Here is an 18,527-nt window from a genome sequence, read left to right on the forward strand (position 1 = left end):
TGGGATGGATACAAGCGAAGTGCATTTGAACATCTTTACAAATAATTCAACAATAACACAAAAAAGGATGAGAACAACAACGTACACATAGTAAGAAAAGTATTAACGTACTTGTCAGACTCTTGAACTTGGCAGCGGATAACATATTCTTCATTTGTAAGAGTTAGCTGATTCATGAACCACCTACCTTTAGAGCTCTCCTTGATGCAGGTCAAAGGATCAAATCTCTTAACTTACATTCTTCTTCAAGATTTTCTGAAAATTTCACCAACGGATGTAGAGATATTCGTTTGATTCGGTGGTAGTTTAGTCCCCTCCGAATTCTTTATTGGACCATTTGATCCCACCATTTCCCCCTATAAAAGAGTAGGAATAAGTATAATATACAATCTGTCGTGCCGAAAAAAAAAAAAGATAGCTAATTCATGAACTCCAAATTATTGAATAGTAGACTATTGAAGGTATGCACTATTGCTCCTATTCTGAAAAGTTAAGCTTGTTTTCCCAATAATTGCATCATTGTTCCTACTCTGATCTTGATTAAAGTTGAACAGTAGACCACAAAACGTACGGGCCATGACACCTTTGAAAAGTTAAGCTTAATGGCTAGAGGCTCTTGAGTCAATTTTCTCCAACTTTATTGGCAATTCATCTTAATCAGTGAGATCGATATTTTTTCTTAGTGTTGAAAAAAATATGTTTTGAAATTCCATATCTAGACATGCAATTTCACCAAGCCTCCACTAACCAAGAACTAGATCGCCACTAATGTTGTGGCTTTGGATACACCCCATAACTTACGCGTACATTTGTAAACTTACTTTACCTTAGTCTTTTCTCTTTTTCTTTTTGCTTTTTGGTTTTTTTGGGGTTAAAAGTCCCCATTCATAAATCATTCTTACACTTAGTGGTGGAGTTAGAACCTGTGGTTAGGAGGGCAATTGTCAATGTATAGATTTGTAGAAGAGTTAAATTTTCAGTATGGATGATTGGATACTCTTATATTTCAATTGTTGTTTTAGATTTACAATTAACATCATAGTTGTTTTTAAACTAAAAAAGGATGAATTTTTTTTCTATAAAGCGAATCTATGCAGTATTTTTAGCCCAATATCTTCACTTCTTGTAGCAATTCACCAAGAGCTATTTATCCAATTAATGCTTCACTAAGAAAACTTTTCTAGCATCATATGATTGTTGAAGTACCCTGGATGGTGCCACAATCTAAGCTAGGAGTTACTTGTGATATGCTGATGAGAAAAGTTTATTCTCATGCTAAACTAAGGATGGAAATTGTGATATATCGTGGACAGTAGCTTCCAATATTCTGTAAAACTATTTCTAATATTTTCTAAATATGAGCAATAAGCCAGTATGTCCAAAAAGTTTTCACTTGACCTCCTTTTATGATAATTTGTGCTGTAAGAATTTCTGTTGGATTTTTCTGCTCAATGTAGCAAATGTTATTTTAATTTTCTTAAGCTTAAATGCATTTACCGATCAAAACTACCATCAATGGAGCCCAACAAGAAAAGTCTGCTTGTTGGTAGTCTAAAAGTTGATTTAAAATGGATTTCCAAGTCAACACTCAAAAAAAATTTTTCCAAGTCAACTGATCATCAATCATGGACCCAGACATCAATAATCATAGAAGGATCACTTTATGAAGGAACCTCTCTCCTTCACTTTAAATCTTCCTGTGATAATTATGAATAATAAATGTTATCAACAGCCCAGAGAGGAAAGTTCAACCAAGGAGAGGACAAGGAAATTGGAGATTGTATCACTGTAATTTAGGTTTGATGGAAAGAGAAGTTTTCTCTGTATAGATAAATGGTTTGGAGTCAAGTCTACGCCTGACTGTGTTTTGCATAAGTTGTGTTTTGAATCTGTCAGGAAATTGCTTTGAGAATGGCTTGTAATGGTGGGGTAAGGAGAAAAAAAAGGGTGAGCTAGTCTTGTGTGAATTGCAACAGTCGACCATTGACTGACCTGAGTTCATATTCTACTTTGATGAGTTTTTTTTTCTGCACTTTCTTCATTTCCTCAAGAATAAAATAATACATCACAAAGTAACTAGTGCAACAGTAGTTTCTGGTTATTATCGAGTTAGCATTTGGAAGTAAACACTCATAACAGTTTCTGTTGATTAGACATTTTTTCTTTTAAATTTATAACTACGACTGGTTAGGGGAGGATTTGACTTGGTAATTGGAATTGATTTAGAAAGGTTGATGACAGCCAATTTTTATTAACCGGCTTCTTCAAAGCTAAAGTCCAAGGGCTAATTAAGGAGATTTGGCCCCAGAGCTGGGACTTGTCTTTTTAGGGATCATGGGACTATAGTAACAGATTTCTCAAACCATTTACAGACGGTGGACACAATACAGAATTACATTGTATTTATGGTTCATGGAAAAGTTTGGAGTTTGTATTCATAAAATTTTTAATATAGATATACTTGCCCTGAACTTAGCGCATTGTCCATGCGTAAGACAGGCAATTCAACATTGGCGGGAATCAATTAGTTTCAGAAGTCTGTTGTTTATGTTTTTCCCTTTTGCATTTTCTTCAACTTATTTTATCATTAACATCACAGTCATGGTCATGTCATAAAATTTCAAGAAATTGCACCGTTGGTTTCAAGATAAGCACAACTTTGATGAACCGTGTTAATGTGAGTTCTTATTATGGTGCCAAATTGCTTTGGTTAATCCTTAGCCCTTTTTTTTCCACGACAAAGGTTTTGCATGTATCAATCTGGGCCATGTTGAGCAGCTAATTAAAGTACGTGGCTCCTCCTGTAACAGCAGAGATTCAATAAATGTAATTGACTATAACATGCCAATTGGTGAAGTCCACCCCACGAGTCTTTGTCTCTTCAGGACCACATGCTGCTGATCATGAACTAAACCGTCCAAGTACAAGGTCACAAGACTTCGCTCAAAAACAGACCTGCGGATTTTAGTATCTGCACACATAATCAATTACTCAGCGGTCATTAATATGTTACAAGTGCAGATTTTGGTAGTGTTAGTCTCCCTTGCCTGCATTTCCTGTCTCAGGATTTCCTGAAACATTTTAAAAGATAGTTTAGTTGCCTCCGAATTCTCAATAGTTTAATTTGGGACCAATTGTAAAATGTCGTACTCAAAAAGTCTCCCTTGCCTTAATTTACTTTTTGTTGTCCGGGTTCAGCTCGGTTAATTTTGTCGGCAACATTTGCTACATACAATAGTTTTGTTGAAGTACCACACATCTGGTACAGCAATATTTTGAAGTAGCAGTAATTGACTTAGCTGATCGCACTGCAATATTGTGAGCATCAATGGTGGGGTTGAGCACTTTATCTTAAATAGTAAGCTAGCTCCTTCTAGCTTCTTTCTTGATTGTCACGCCGGAAGAGTACATATAGGCTTCCACGACAGGTGACCTTAGTAAGGGCACATCCAAAAATGCTATAAATGGAGCCTTTAGATAGCTGGAGAGCATGAGCAACATCGACGTATCTACTAAGATAAACAAGAGAAGATTCAGTGATGCCTGGGAGAATAGAATAGAATTGTAGGAACTAAGAATAAAAACAAGATAAGATATCGAGTTCTTTTCTGCTAGTACTATGTTTTTGTGGAGCAGAATTGCTAGGTAGGCCCTAGCTGCATGTTTCCGTCCCATCGCAGAAAATTGGGCAATCACAAGTTTGAAATGGCTTTTAGTGTGGACTGACCATTAAGGAGTGATGTTCATGATGCGGTGTATAAGCTTTCAGAACAGCTATATTAATTTAATAGTTTTAATTATTAGAGCCCTGAAATTTCGATCCAAGCAACAAAAAGAAAAAAATCATGTTGCTTTGTTTTTTGGAAGAGTAAAAGAGGATATTTGAGTTTAATGAATCGAAATTCATGTATTTAAAGAAATCTTAGCTAGCACGTCCACATGGCAAAAAAGTGAGCAACTATAATAACTTTTCATGTCTTTTTATGATATAGGTTGATGCATATTGACCATTAAGGAGTGATGTTCATGATGCGTGATTTTGCAGACATATTCTTTGTTAAATGGGAATAAGATTTAGGGTGACTCTAAAGAACATATTTTTTGCAAGTATAAGATGTGGAGAATTGAAGTGCATCATTTTTTTTTTTTTTCAAACGATAACAGCTTTCATTAGTAGTCAAAGTTACATTGAATGAGCAACTGCTCTTACATCTTTGTTGGCTAAGTTTACTAACCAAACTGGGAAAGAATCTTCCCACTCTATGTCACTTGTCATTTGCATGGCAAATTTCGCCAGATTATGACTTACACAGTTCCCTTCCCTTTTAACAAAAGAAAAGTAACACTGCTGAAACATGTCCCTCAATCTAAGAATATCTTCTACAATTGCCCCCACTTTCGGGTTCTTTCTGCAACCTGTCTTGATACTTTCCACAACTCCCTTGCAATCCGATTGTACCTCAACCTTCCTCCATCCCATCCTTCCAGCTTTAACAAGTGTTGTTCTAATGACAGTAGCTTCTTCCACCACTGCTTCAGTATGCCTCTCGTCCCTACCAGCCCACACTTTCAGCACTCCCCCATCCACCTGTCTTGCAACCACACCTCACCCTATTATCCCCTTTGCTGTGCTCATAGCTGCATCCACATTCAGCTTAACAAACCCCTCTGCTGGTGGTAGCCATTCCATTGGGACTCTCTGCTTATTTTTTTCCCCCAACACCTCCCTTCTCTCCCCACGCTGGGCTGCCTCATATTCATTCCACTCCTGGACTGCCTTCTCCCCCACTCTTCCTGGACATCCTACCTCACTATTGAACTGAAGCCTATTTCGAGATTTCCAGATTTGCCAAAGTAAGTTCACTGTGAGGCAAATGTGTTCCTCTCCCTCATTCATTGCCTTTGCCTCCATTAAACTATTCCACCATAGCCAAAAACTCTTTCTGAATTCTAGCAAACCATCCCACTGTATTGGTGATGCTTTCCAGATAAACTCTGCATGTTTGCAAAAGAAAAACATATGCTCCAGTGTTTCAGGTTGCTCCCCACAGCAGGCACACACTTCTGATCCTCTTCCAATCCTTTTCTGTATCACCTCATTTACTGGCAATATATTGTGCAGCGCTTTCCATATAAAATGCTTTAGTTTATGTTTCATATTAAAAACCCATAGGATCTTCCATACCTCAGTTCCTTGTTCGTTCCTACTACTCCCCCCCTGTACGCCTACTTCTGTCTTCCCTTGTTGCAGTTCCTTAGCCACCACATATCCTGACCTGACCGTGTACTCCCCATTCTTATTGTGAGGCCATATAAGTTTATCCTTCCCTCCATATAAGCTCAGTGGAATAGCCAGGATCCTTTGACAATCTGCCTCCTTAAAGGTTCTCTCTACTAGAGCTCTATTCCATTTTCCATCCTGTATCAACTCCTGTACCATCTGCATTTGACATTCCGGAGGCCTTGTGGTTGTTATCTTACCATGGTCCTTACCTAGCAACCACCTGTCCTTCCATATATTGATAGTACCTCCATCTCCTACTCGTTTCCTAGCTCCTGTTTCCAGCACCTCCCTCGCACCCACCACACTCCTCCACATCCATGAATCAGAATTCCTAGACTTCATCTTCCATATTGACTCCCCCTTAAAGTACTTCCCTCTCAGTACCTTACTAACCAATAAATTTGGTTTGGTTATGATCCTCCACAACTGTTTTGCTAACATTGCTTTGTTAAAATCATGCAAATCCCTGAACCCCAGGCCTCCCTTCCCCTTAACCTGAGTTAACTTCCTCCATCCCATCCAATGTACTTGTTTCTCATCTTCTTTGCTTCCCCACCAGAACTTAGCCATGTCCCTACATATATCTTTACATAGTCCCACAGGTAGCTTGCAACAGTTCATAGCATAGTTTGGCATTGCCATGGCCACTGCCTTTAGCAACACCTCCTTACCTGCCTGGCTTAGCATCTTTTCCTTTCATCCCTTTATCCTGTTGTTTACCTTGTCCCTTATATAACCAAACACCTGTACCTTAGACCTCCCAATTAATACGGGGAGCCCTAAGTATCTACTCTGTCTTGCATGCTTCATTCCTCCCAATTCCTGCAAGATCCCCTCAATACCACTTTCCTCAGTATTCTTACTGAACAGCACAGAGGACTTCTCCATGTTGATAGATTGTCCAGATGCTTTCCCATACGTCTCCAACAGCTGCCTCACTCTACCAGCTTCCTCTAGAGTTGCCCTGCAGAAAATTAAAGTATCATCTGCAAACAAAAGGTGTGAGAGAGCAGGGCTTGCTGCAGTAATTTTCAAACCTGAGATCCTGTGTTCCCTCATGGCTGTATTAAGCAGTCTAGAAAGCCCCTCTGAAACCAGTAGGAACAAGAAAGGAGACAGTGGGTCCCCTTGCCTAAGGCCTCTAGAAGGTCTGACAAGACCCTTTTTCTCCCCATTGATATTAAAACTATATGTCACAGAAGACACACACTTTGCAATCCAATTAATCCAAACAGAACAAAACCCCATCTGCGACATAATCTTTCCCAGGAATCCCCATTCTACCCTATCGTAGGTTTTAGTCATATCTAGCTTAATAGCCATAAAAGCATTCGTGCCTTCCCTCCTATTATTCAAACAGTGGATAAGCTCATGTGCAATCATAATATTATCAGTAATATGCCTTCCAGGAATAAAAGCTGATTGATTAGCACTAACACAACATGGCAGGAAAGGTTTTACCCTATTAACTAGGATTTTAGAGATGATTCTATATATCACATTACACAAGCTGATAGGCCTGAACTGAGAAACTGAAGTAGGGGAATCTGTTTTAGGGATCAGAGTACTACATGTTTCGTTTATAGCTTTGAGCAGATTACCAGAATGGAAAAAACTAGAAATAGCAGCAATCAAATCTAGCTTAACAATATTCCAAAATTTTTGAAAAAAAACTGGACTCATACCATCCGGACCTGGAGCTTTGTTAGGATGTAAAGAGAAAACTGCTTTTTTGATCTCCCATTCTGTTATAGGCCTAGTCAGTACTGAATTCATTTGATCAGTAATGACCTGTGGGATACACTGAAGGATTGGTGCAAATTCCTCGGGATTGGAAGATGTGAAGAGCCTGTCAAAGTATCCATTGATCTCCCCCACCACTTCCTCCTCATCTTTACACCACTCTCATCCCTCCTTCTGCAGTGTTGTAATAGTATTCCTCTTCCTTCTCCCAGCCACAACAGCATGAAAATAACTAGAGTTCTTATCCCCTTCTCGCAGCCAGTTCACTCTAGCTTTTTGCCCCCAAAATAATTCTTCTTTCTTGTATGCATCAGCTAGCCTCCTCTTTAATTCCCACATTCTTTGTCGCCTATCTGGAGTACTTCTCCCTCGCACCTCTTGGATTTCTTTCTTAATCCTATCAATATCACACCTAGCATTGCTCTTCAGGCTCTTGTTCCAGCTCAACAATGCCATCCTACATTCCTTAATTCTGTTTTTAACCTGAAACAACCTCGAACCCAACTGCTCCTTACCCCACGCCCTCTCAACCACCCCATGCACCTCCTTATACTGTAACCATCTCCTATCAAAACAGAATCTTCGTTTCCTCTTCCTATCATTTGGTTCAGTGTGTAATAGGAGCATACAGTGATCAGAAGCTTCATTGTGGATATGATAGCATTTTGCTTTCTCAAACTTCCTCCTCCATGCCCTACTACCCAGCATTCTATCCAGCCTCTCTCTCACTTCTCCCTTATTATCCCAATTATTGCTCCAAGTCCACGGCTTACCTTCGAATCCAATAGCTATCAGTTCGTTTATACTAATAAAATCTCAAAATTGTTTAAAACTCCTTTCAGATCTCTGTATTCCTCCCCATTTCTCCCCATTACTCACTATATCATTCATATCCCCCACCAACAACCATCTATTACCCCATAAGCTCCTCCTATGCCTAATAATCTGCCACTGCTGCCCCCTAGTCACATCATCTGTACTGGCATATATGCACACCAACCACCAGGAGATCTTTTTACTCGGGTCCTCAATGCATAACTCTATAGTAAAATTCGTGTATAGTACTCTTTTAACCTGGACGTCCTTTTTCCACATTACAGCCAAGCCCCCTGACCTTCCTATTGGATCCACAACAAACAAGTTATCAAACTTTAATTTCAGCTTCAACTTGTTCATGTAACATTTCTTATTTTTAGTTTCTGCTAAGAACCATATTTCTGGGAAGTGGAGTCTATTTACCTCATCCATTTGGGAAACTGTCAAGGGTCTTCCCGCACCTCGACAATTCCACACCATAACTCTCATGGACACTGTGGAGCCCCATTCAGGTTGGGCTCCCCCCCCTTTACTGGCTCCTTCCCCTGACCCTCTACTACCAGTTTCCTTAATTTCTTATGGTCACTCTTGCTATCTTCCCTACACTTACCTTCCCTTTCCACATTTTTCCTTTTCCCCTTATCCATTTCCATTTCTGTGATCCCATTACCATCAATGAGAGGCTTCCTCCTCCCCATCTCCTGTACCAATCTTTTTCACGCCCTGTTCCCTTTATACTTGCCCACTTTATTTTCCTTCCCTTGGCTGACTCCAATTAAAATACCCTCAGTTTCTGAGCTTTCCTGGTGTCCTTCCCTTCTGTGTGATATCTCCTTTTCCAGACATCCATCAATCCACATTATATCCTGCTCCTCTTCAGTATCTTCCCGTACCATTGCCCCCCTCAAATTGGCCCCCGTCACTTCATACCTCTCTTCTTCCCTCCCTTGTTTCCCTCCCCCCTCTATTGCCCTATCCCCTTTTCTCTGCTGCTCTGATCTACCTCTTATGCCCCCACCCCTTTCCATCTTTCTCTCTGTCTGCCCTAAATCCCCCACTTCTCCCTTCTCATCCCCAGATATATCCTTCGCCCCTGCCATGAGATCACCCCCCTCTTCCATCCCCTCCTTCCTATCGCCTACCCCCACATGCCCCCAAGTTAACAAATACTGTCTCTGTCCCCTGTTTTCAGACTGATCAGACCTCTCCTCCTCTCTCATTCTTGCTGCCCGTTCTGATGTCGACTGCCTTTTATGAGGACTCTTAGGCCCACTGGCCTTCAACCAAATTCCATACTGGGATTCCTTGTGCAGATATATTCCTTTATCCTTACAGTTCCTCTCATTGTGTCCCATACGCCCACAGCAATAGCAGAAGTCTGGGCACTTTTCATATTTAAACTCGATCTACCTCTCCACACCATTTATTTTAACTGTAGTTCCCCTTAGCAGGAGAAGGGTCAAATCAATTTCTACCAAAGCCTTGATATGTTTTCCTTCTTTCCCCCCCCATTTGGAACTATGACTTCCTGTACCATTCCGCAGACACTACCAATCTTCTTTCCCGCCTCCTTAGAGATCCAATGCATAGGTAGGTTCCACATTTGCAGCCATATCCATGTTTTAGTAAAAACTTCTTCCCTATGTTCTATGCCTTCCTTCCACGGCACTAATATCAGAGGTTGGTTATCATAAATCCATGGTCTGCCCCCCAATACCTTCTCCCTATCCTGCATATTGTCAAATATGAACTGAAACTGATTAATTCCAATTTCCACCACCTTCACATTTTTCGCAAAAATCCACATATTACTAGCAAAACTTCTAATTCCAGCTATATTGGCCACTTTGTCCCCAAAAACCTTGCCAATAATATTTCGATTACATTCTTCCAGACTCTGAAAAACATCCTCACCTTCTATCTGAATCCCTCCAACTTCCCTATCAGACAATACAAACTTCCGCATCACCTTTTCCAATTCCTCAGCCATTTGTTCCAATCCCAGATTCCCACAGAATCACTACCAGTTACTAAACCAGACCTGCCACAGAAAACAGGACAGAAACTAGAACCACTCGATGCAAATCAACGCAACCGAGTTACGATTCAATCGAACATAGATCACAAGAGAACAAAAACAAGCCTTAAAAGAAGCAACGAAGCAGAAACGAAATCAAGCGAACCTCAACAAAACAAGAAGGACAACAGACAACAACAACACGAACAAAGGCAGGATCAAAGATCGCAACAAACAGATTAGAAACAAAGCCGAAAATGAACTAAAAGAAAGATTACCAGAAACCAAGGAGAGACTAAACAAACACGGAACTAACGAGAAAGCTCCAGCTGCATCTATAACAACGACGCAACTGCAACTACTATATTAAGGCAGGCACTCATTCTAACGAGCTAGATCGAGCTAGGACGAACTGGACGAAACCTCCGAACTCACCTAGCTCAATCCAGATTCAACTGGACAGCTTATATTCCTCATAATGCAAGGCATATTCTGATATATGATTTTGATTGCACAAACCTTCATACCAATTTGAAAACCTAGAGTGATCGGTGAACTATAGATATTATTATGTTTTTGAAATTTGGGAAAGTTTTAACTTCCACGCGGGAAGAGAGAACTCTCAGGTTAGAGAGAGAAAGTTGCTCTCACTAGAGGAGAGAAGTAGTTAATTGAAGTGCATCATTTGTTATGCTAAAAATACAACATGAGAATTTACAATGGAACTATCACAATAGACTATTAGAAAGTTTTCCACTTAGGTGGTGTGTAAAAAGAATAAAAAGTTGGTAAAATTACATATAACCCCCTGACCCCAAATTTGATATAAGGAAGAACGACTTGACTAATTAAGGCTGAGCATGACGTATCAAAACGCTAATTTGACATATTTACTATGTGACATATGTAGATGACAATGAAATTTTGCTCAACATCCACACTTCTATCAACAGTTATACGGCAATTCATTTGACCTTTTCCATCCTTTGTGACATGGAATGAGAAACCCTGGTTTTAGGAACCCATTGTACGTATTCGTTGATAATCATTTAGGATTCTTAATTAGGACATTTTCTATTGTTTTATTTTTATTTTCTATAGGTTACAAGTCTATAGTATATAAACAGGCATATCCGTAGTACTGTCGTAATCAGACTTTTGACAATATTTATCAATTTTAACACTTGTTATGTTATTCGGACTTTATATCTTGTCCCTTTTGGATGCGTCCTAGGTTTAGATTCTTATTGAATCTTGTTTATTTTGGGTTTGATCGTGTATCGATCATTGGTTCTCTCTCATGAGGGCTATTCGTGTAATCAAGTTCAATTTTATGCTTTTGCTACTGCATCACTTTGCCTTTGGTTACAAAATATTGTTTACCTTTTTATATCCGTACATTATTATAATCAAATGCTACAATAGTGGAATGAATACAACAGAAGTAAAACTGGACATCAATACAAATGACATCTGCTGATCATTCATCAATGAGAGAAGTTTTTGCAACGCTAGAAGGTGATCTTGATGCAGGTTTCCAACTGCCTCCCAAGCCAATATTTTATCCTTTCGATTCACCTTTCCAGGTGCAAAGAAGAAGTTGCTATTCTTCCGATGATTCAACTGAACCTTTTTGTGAATCTACAGCTCTAGAAATAGAGCAGGATGATTGATCAATCTTAATTGAAGTTGTAATAATGAAATGGAACTTTTGAGAAGGCACACATTCTGCATTTGATATGTACCACTTGTGTATTATGTTTTCCAATCTCTGATTTTCATTTGACATTGTATATAAGAATTATTCAAACCAGTATAGAGGTAATTGGGTTCCTTGAAAGGTAAAGTGTTAAGTGAAAGAAATTAACACAATAACACAAACTTTTATGCCGTAAAAAATGGAAAAAACTTCAATTACTTTAAGTTTATTAAAACAACGATGCCTATAATCACCCTTGTTATCATACGAAGTAAGTTTATTAAGTTGAAAGTTTCTTAATCTTTTACTCTTAAAAATTTAAAAGGGAAAGAGGCAAAAGAAACAAAGAGTTCTAGCTTGCAAACTGCTCTTAGAGTATCGTGTACCATCGACTGGGGCTAACAAGCAAAACAACGATGACTTTAGTACAAAGACCAACGACCTTTAAATTCTACATAGGTCTACCTCGAAAGGAAAAGGAAAAAAAAATAAAAGAGTTTTCCTGAAGGAAAGAAAGCGGTCTAGATTGGACATGCAAAGGTTTGCATTCAGAATTCGTTAATTATGAAAGAGAGAAACCTATGAGTTTGGGGTAGTTGGTAAACGGGTTGTTAGTGCCAATCGGAGATTGCATGTTGGACTCTTGTATGTGGTGTCTAGAAAAGTTCTAAATTAGGTTTTCACCCCTGAGTAAGAGTTGAACTAGAAAAGTTCTGGATTAAACCTTCACTCTCGAGTACGAGTTGGATTCTACGGGCACTCACTGAAGGTGGAGAATCGAATCCCTAGTGTAGTGAAGTCATAAGAGCGTAATTTTCCTGAATTTGTAATTAAGATGGGGGTTAGTATTCGTGAATTATAATAGCAAATAAATTTAATATTAGATGTCCAATTCACCCTTATAACTGTGTGCATTTTATTAAAGAGTAATTTGCATCTTAATGAATAAAAATGTATGCTTAATGAATATATATGTACATCTCTTTTATATATATATATATATATAGCGTATATTTAAATCGATATTTATGTACGTGTGTATACTGAAATTGTGAGCATATAACATATGTACACATTCATGATTTTCCTGCAGCATTAATTTTTTTGCATAATATAAGAATAGTAATCAATAACCCATTTACAAATTTCCTAAAACTTATTCCCTTCTCATGAATTTAAAATTTTCCTGTTCCCCTTTCCAAAATTTCCCCAAGAAAAACTTCTCCAAAAGCTGATCTTGATATTTGAGCTAATTAGCACTTTTCACAAATATTTCATACTTTCTTTTATCATATACATCATTCGTCATTACTTTTTTTTCAAAAAAAAATTATACATTAATGTTCACATTGTTTTCCTCTCCTCATGCATCACCCTAATGATTTGTAGTGAAGGCACCAGAAAACTTTTCAATCGGACACAAATATATTAAGGTTCTTCTAGTGCATTCAAAACAAGAATATGGATTGGTTCAGTCTTCCTTATAGTTACATTGTTGTGGTTACTCTGATATGGGCTTAAAATTGATTCAAGAACATGCAATTGTTAAGCAGCAGATTACAGAAATTTTGTGCTACTACAAAACTTCAAGCTTTTCTTTCGGATAACTGTGTCGTTATGCCTGCTCTAATATTGACTAAAAAGTAGATTCGGGGAAGTTATGTGCTATTACTCCTACCTCAAAAATTTTTATGTTCTTAAGTCAAGACAATTCTCTTAGTTTTTATTGGAGATTCATCTTACTCAGCGAGATTGATTTTGTTTTTTTTTTTTTCAGGTTCAACCCCAACATGGGACAATAATAATATTTACATAATTTTGAATTGCAAGAAATCAATAAACAATATAAAGGAAACCACTAACTCTTTATAACTCATTAAAGTACGATTTTTCTATGTATGAAAAACACTAACCAGTAAACTAAACTTCTTAAGGTATTGATTTTGTACTTAAATTATGACTTCATTAAATTAATGAATTATGTTTATGACTTCATCCTTTTATTAAAAATTGTTATCAAGTTATCTAAAAGTCTAAAACATAATTACCCTGGTAATGTAGTTTTCAAAATGTTAAACGAAAGCCCAGGGTGTATCCATCCAAGTGAAATAATTTTATGAATTTTAAAGTTTCTTAATTTTTTAATCTTAGAAATTTAGGAGGGAACAGGCAAAAGGAAAAATAGTTTTTATGTAGCAAACAGTTCCTAGGAAAAACATATATATTTAGAGCAAGGACTTCATTTCTAAAGTGACTTTGGTAGGTACTGAAGAAAAAAATTTGTCAAAAACGACTTTGGTCGGTACTGAAGCCTAAAAATGAAAGAGAAAACAACAAAAAGCCTAGATTGGACTCCCTCAAGGAAAGAGGGAAAAAATTTCTAGAATGGATGGTTAATGTGAATCGTGAAAGACCACATCTAGGTCTAGAGTTTTTTTTTTTTTTTTCATTTACTAGACTTGATTTTCGTGTTACTATCAATTGGGGCTGACAAAGAAGAATAGACCTTCTATCTAGTTTAGACATGATAATCGAGGATAATCATTTGGCTTTATCAGATCAGCATATATTCAATGCACTCTGGGTCTCATTTGAATTTGTTCTCGTAGTGATTTGAACACATGAGGGTGAATTAATAGTAATTAATAAAAGTTCATTTTCAAGCATCCAATTGGACATTGACTTTGTCTTTTCTCCTTGGGCGATGTAGGTCCAATCCTCCACGGCGTTGACACATTCGGAAGTGAGTAAACTTATTTCTTTAATATGCAAAAAAAAAAACCATTCTTTAATCAGTCAGATTCTTTCTAATTCAGTATTTCGATTATAATCTTTTTTCTTTCATAAGCAGCTGGCGTGGGTTTTGCTGTCAAATTTTTCGGTAAGGCATCTGATTTATAGTTGATAACTCTATCCATTGGCCGTATATATACATATATATATACTAGAAATCAATCATTGCTATATATATATACTAGAAATCAATTATTGCTAAATATAATACATATATATATATATATACTAGAAATCAATCATTGCTAAATATAATTGTTCTTTTCTTCGATTTCAGTTCTACCCATTAAAGCAAAAATTGTCCTTGGCATTGCCATCTTGATCTTGTCAGCTTTCCTGCTTTATAGGTGGCATCGGAGGCATTTATCAAGGTATGATACAATAGAAGATTTCCTACAAACAAACAGCAGACTCATGCCCATCAGGTACTCATATAGAGAAATTAGGACAATGACGAAAAATTTTAAAGAAAAACTAGGTGAAGGAGGCTATGGTATGGTTTACAAAGGCAAATTGCGCAGTGGAGATGCTGTTGCTGTCAAAATGTTGAACAAGTCAAAAGCTAATGGGCAAGAGTTCATCAATGAAGTTGAAACTATTGGAAGAATACACCATGTGAACGTGGTTCGGTTAGTGGGATTTGTGTTAGTGCCTCAAAACATGCTCTAGTGTATGATTACATGCCAAATGACTCTCTAGATAAGTTAATTTTCTCAAACTGTCAAAATAGTTCTCCATTGAGTTGGAAACAAGTTTGTGAGATTGCAAACGGGATTGCTCGTGGCATTGAATACTTGCATCAGGGGTGTGATATGCAAATTCTGCATTTTGATATTAAACCGCATAACGTCTTACTCGATGAGAACTTTGTTCCAAAAGTTTCAGACTTTGGACTTGCAAAACTTTACCCGATGAAAAAGAGTATTGCAACTCTTACTGCTGTGAGAGGAACATTAGGTTACATGGCCCCGGAGTTGTTCTACAAAAGAATTGGAAGAGTCTCACACAAGACAGCTGTTTACAGCTATGGAATGTTACTAATGGAGATGGCAGGAAGGAGGAGAAATGTGGATGCGCACGCTGAGCATTCAAGTCAAATATACTTCCTTTCATGGATATATGACAAATTCGATCAAGTGGAGGAAATGGAAATCGGAGATCATGCAACTGAAGAAGAAAAGACAATGACACGAAAATTGATTTTGATTGCATTGTGGTGCATACAAATGACACCTGAAGATCGTCCTTCAATGAGAGAAGTCTTAGATATGCTTGAAGGTGATGCTAGTGACCTAAAGTTGCCTCCTAAACCGTCGTTTTACCCTCCAGATTCACCCATATCCATGCAAAGAAGCAGTAATAGTTGTTCTTCTGACGAGTCAATGGCGCCCCTGTGTAGCTTTGTTGCTATAGAAATAGAGCAGATGGATTGCTATAGAAATAGAGCAGATGGATGACTAAGTAGAACTCGTGCTTTCAGTGAAATCTTTGTCCAGTGGATTTGGATTTGTCTTTCAAACTCTTAAATATGCCACCTAGTACCAGATAACATGGCAAACTGAAATATCAGTTTGGTATCAATAAACTGAAGGGTAGCACCTTGATATAAGCTTCATATATAATAGTAATACCGGTATCAATCTTTGAGTTTAACTTAATAATTTCTACAATTGAGCTCCAATACATATTTTTTTTTCTTAAACTATTATGTTATCTAAAACAGCGGGGAGTATATCTAAATATTTCCTCCAAATTCATAAGATCAATCTTTTCTAGTAGTGTTGCTGTTACTAGTCAAATTGTTAGTTTAACGTAGCCTATAGGCCTTTTTCTTTATCCTTGGATTTTTCCTTCGAAACATGTCAGTTCCTTTTCATCAACGTGCAGAATATGACATTTCCTGGATACCGCCTGCCTGAGTAATTGAAGGCGAATACTCCACGGTCTAGCTGATATACTTTTCAAATACTTACGAAGAAAGAGAACTAGTGTTCCCTCTTTATGGTTCAGTTATTTAAGTTGAGGTTTTGTCTTGTGTTGAAGAATTCAAGTTCTTAAGAAGCATTACGACATTAAGGGTGCGTTTGATAAAATTGAAGTCTGAAAACTAAAATTTGAATTTATTAAATTATTAAATTGTTAAGTATTAAATCTAGTACATTTGAGTATTATCATATTCAGTGATAAGTGAATAGCTTATCACTTAATTTTAGGAGCAAATTTTGCTTAGAAAATTCAGTGTCATTAATTAATTCAAATGTTCAATTTTTTGTTATTAAACGCGTTTGAACATGTTAATATCTGAATCCATTAAATTTCAGTACTGAATGAGATTATCAAACAGGGCCTAAGTAACAACCATTGGCACCTTCTTTTGAATTATGGATAGGTTAACTGTTATTGATTGCTACTATTATTGTCTCAGTGTTCATATGATTTGATTACAAAAAGTCAGTCATTGTGCCTAAGCTTTGGAGAAGAAACTGGAGTTGTTGGGGATAGGAAGCTACTTGTGTTGTAATGATAAACTGTTCTAAAAGGATCTAAACTTCAGTTGTTCTGACAAGCTTTCTTGATATGTGTTGCACGAATACAACATTTTTAAAAGTTTTGATCTTAGAGAAAGAGATGACATATTAGGCTTGCAAATGAAAGGGTGTAGGAGTACTCCTAAAACAAATGTCTTAGGAACAAAGGACATTAAGCAGTTGTTGCCCTCACTAAGTACCTTTTGATTGTGACATTTTGCTACCTTGCAGCTAGGCAAGCACTTCTTGGCTTGAAGGCACCATTGTCCCGCTAGGTAGGTCAGACAGACAAAAATATAGAACTAATTAGTTTTAATGACAGTCAACAAGAAATCACGAGCTCAAAGTGCGAAACAGATGTGGCATCCAGATTCCATAAATACTTATATACATTCTTATCATATTAGTTCATGAGTCAAAGGAATTATAAGTATCTCTATTCGTGCTGAATTTCATATTAACATAGGCATTCAAAACTGTTTTATTCATTAGAGAGTACTAAAACTACTTATCTTAGTGAAAATGAATCAGTACCCATGAAAGCGAGAGCCTAATTTAATTTCTAATTCTTAATAATGGAGCAAATTATCAACATTTCAATTACTAACAAGAGCACAAGAAATATTTTCGGACCAAAAACAGGGAAATGAAGAAATGGGAATTAGGAACGAACCGGCCTGACACTGGATTGAGCCCAGCACCGAGCTCCAGACTCTAGGACTTGCATATTCAATAATTTAAAGCCACCATCTCAAACTACTGATAAGAATTCATCCAAACTTCAAGATTTTCGTTCGTTTTCCCTTCTCACTTTTGATTAAGAGGCCAAGTATAAAATAAGCTCAGACAAAAATTATAGTATTTCATCAACTGACCATTTCCTCGCAAAATTTCTAAAATCACCACATAGTTCCACTAAATTAGCCAACAAAATGACAAATAGGCAAAAGGCCTATTAAAGAAGTTAAAAATGAAAATCCAACTACTTGAGAGGAGAGATGGATTGGATGGTATTAGGGAGGACTAACACTTACACCTAACTTACACTTAAAAAAAAAAAAAACCAAGCATCTCATTTGTTTTAACTCTTTGATTTGCGAAGCTTTCACCTTGATCAGGAGAAGGGCTAAAGAGATATTTTGGAGAGAAATAGTAGGAAGGGTTCGAAAGAGTAAAGTGAGGTCCAACTCAAAATTCTTCCAATATAAAAACTTGCTCAAATTATTAATTAGTCCCCCAACTTCTAAACTTAATCACATAAACCTCCAAGATTATATAACCTTCACTAATTAACCCATGAAATAAAGTTAACGTGGTCATGAGTATTACACTTATGCTGCAAATATTTGGAGAGAAGTGTGCAGAGTTCGAATTTGCCATACAGAGGAGCATATGCTTTGAATATTAAACCGTCTTGGCTCAGATTTTATTATTGTGTTAGAAAAATTTTCTTGATTAAATAGTCAGGTCGTCTCTTGCATTTTGTGCCTATCATATATGGGAAGAGAAATACAAGAGAATTTTCACTAAGGAAGAAAAGCTACTCCTATCATGTTGCAGCCCATCAGCACTGAGGTTAGAGCAGTGGTAGCTTCTTGGAAGAAGATTAAACTAACAAAGTATAGCATGGAATTTTGATCTTACATT

At 37.3% G+C, this 18,527-nt stretch overlaps 1 pseudogene; it reads left to right on the forward strand.

Annotated features, from left to right (window-relative positions):
- The first annotated feature begins 11,326 nt into the window (after window positions 1-11,326).
- LOC113774402 lies at window positions 11,327-15,809 on the forward strand (annotated as a pseudogene).
- Window positions 15,810-18,527: the final 2,718 nt, after the last annotated feature.

This window comes from Coffea eugenioides, chromosome 6 (assembly GCF_003713205.1).
Source record: "Coffea eugenioides isolate CCC68of chromosome 6, Ceug_1.0, whole genome shotgun sequence".
Classification (NCBI taxonomy): Eukaryota; Viridiplantae; Streptophyta; class Magnoliopsida; order Gentianales; family Rubiaceae; genus Coffea; species Coffea eugenioides.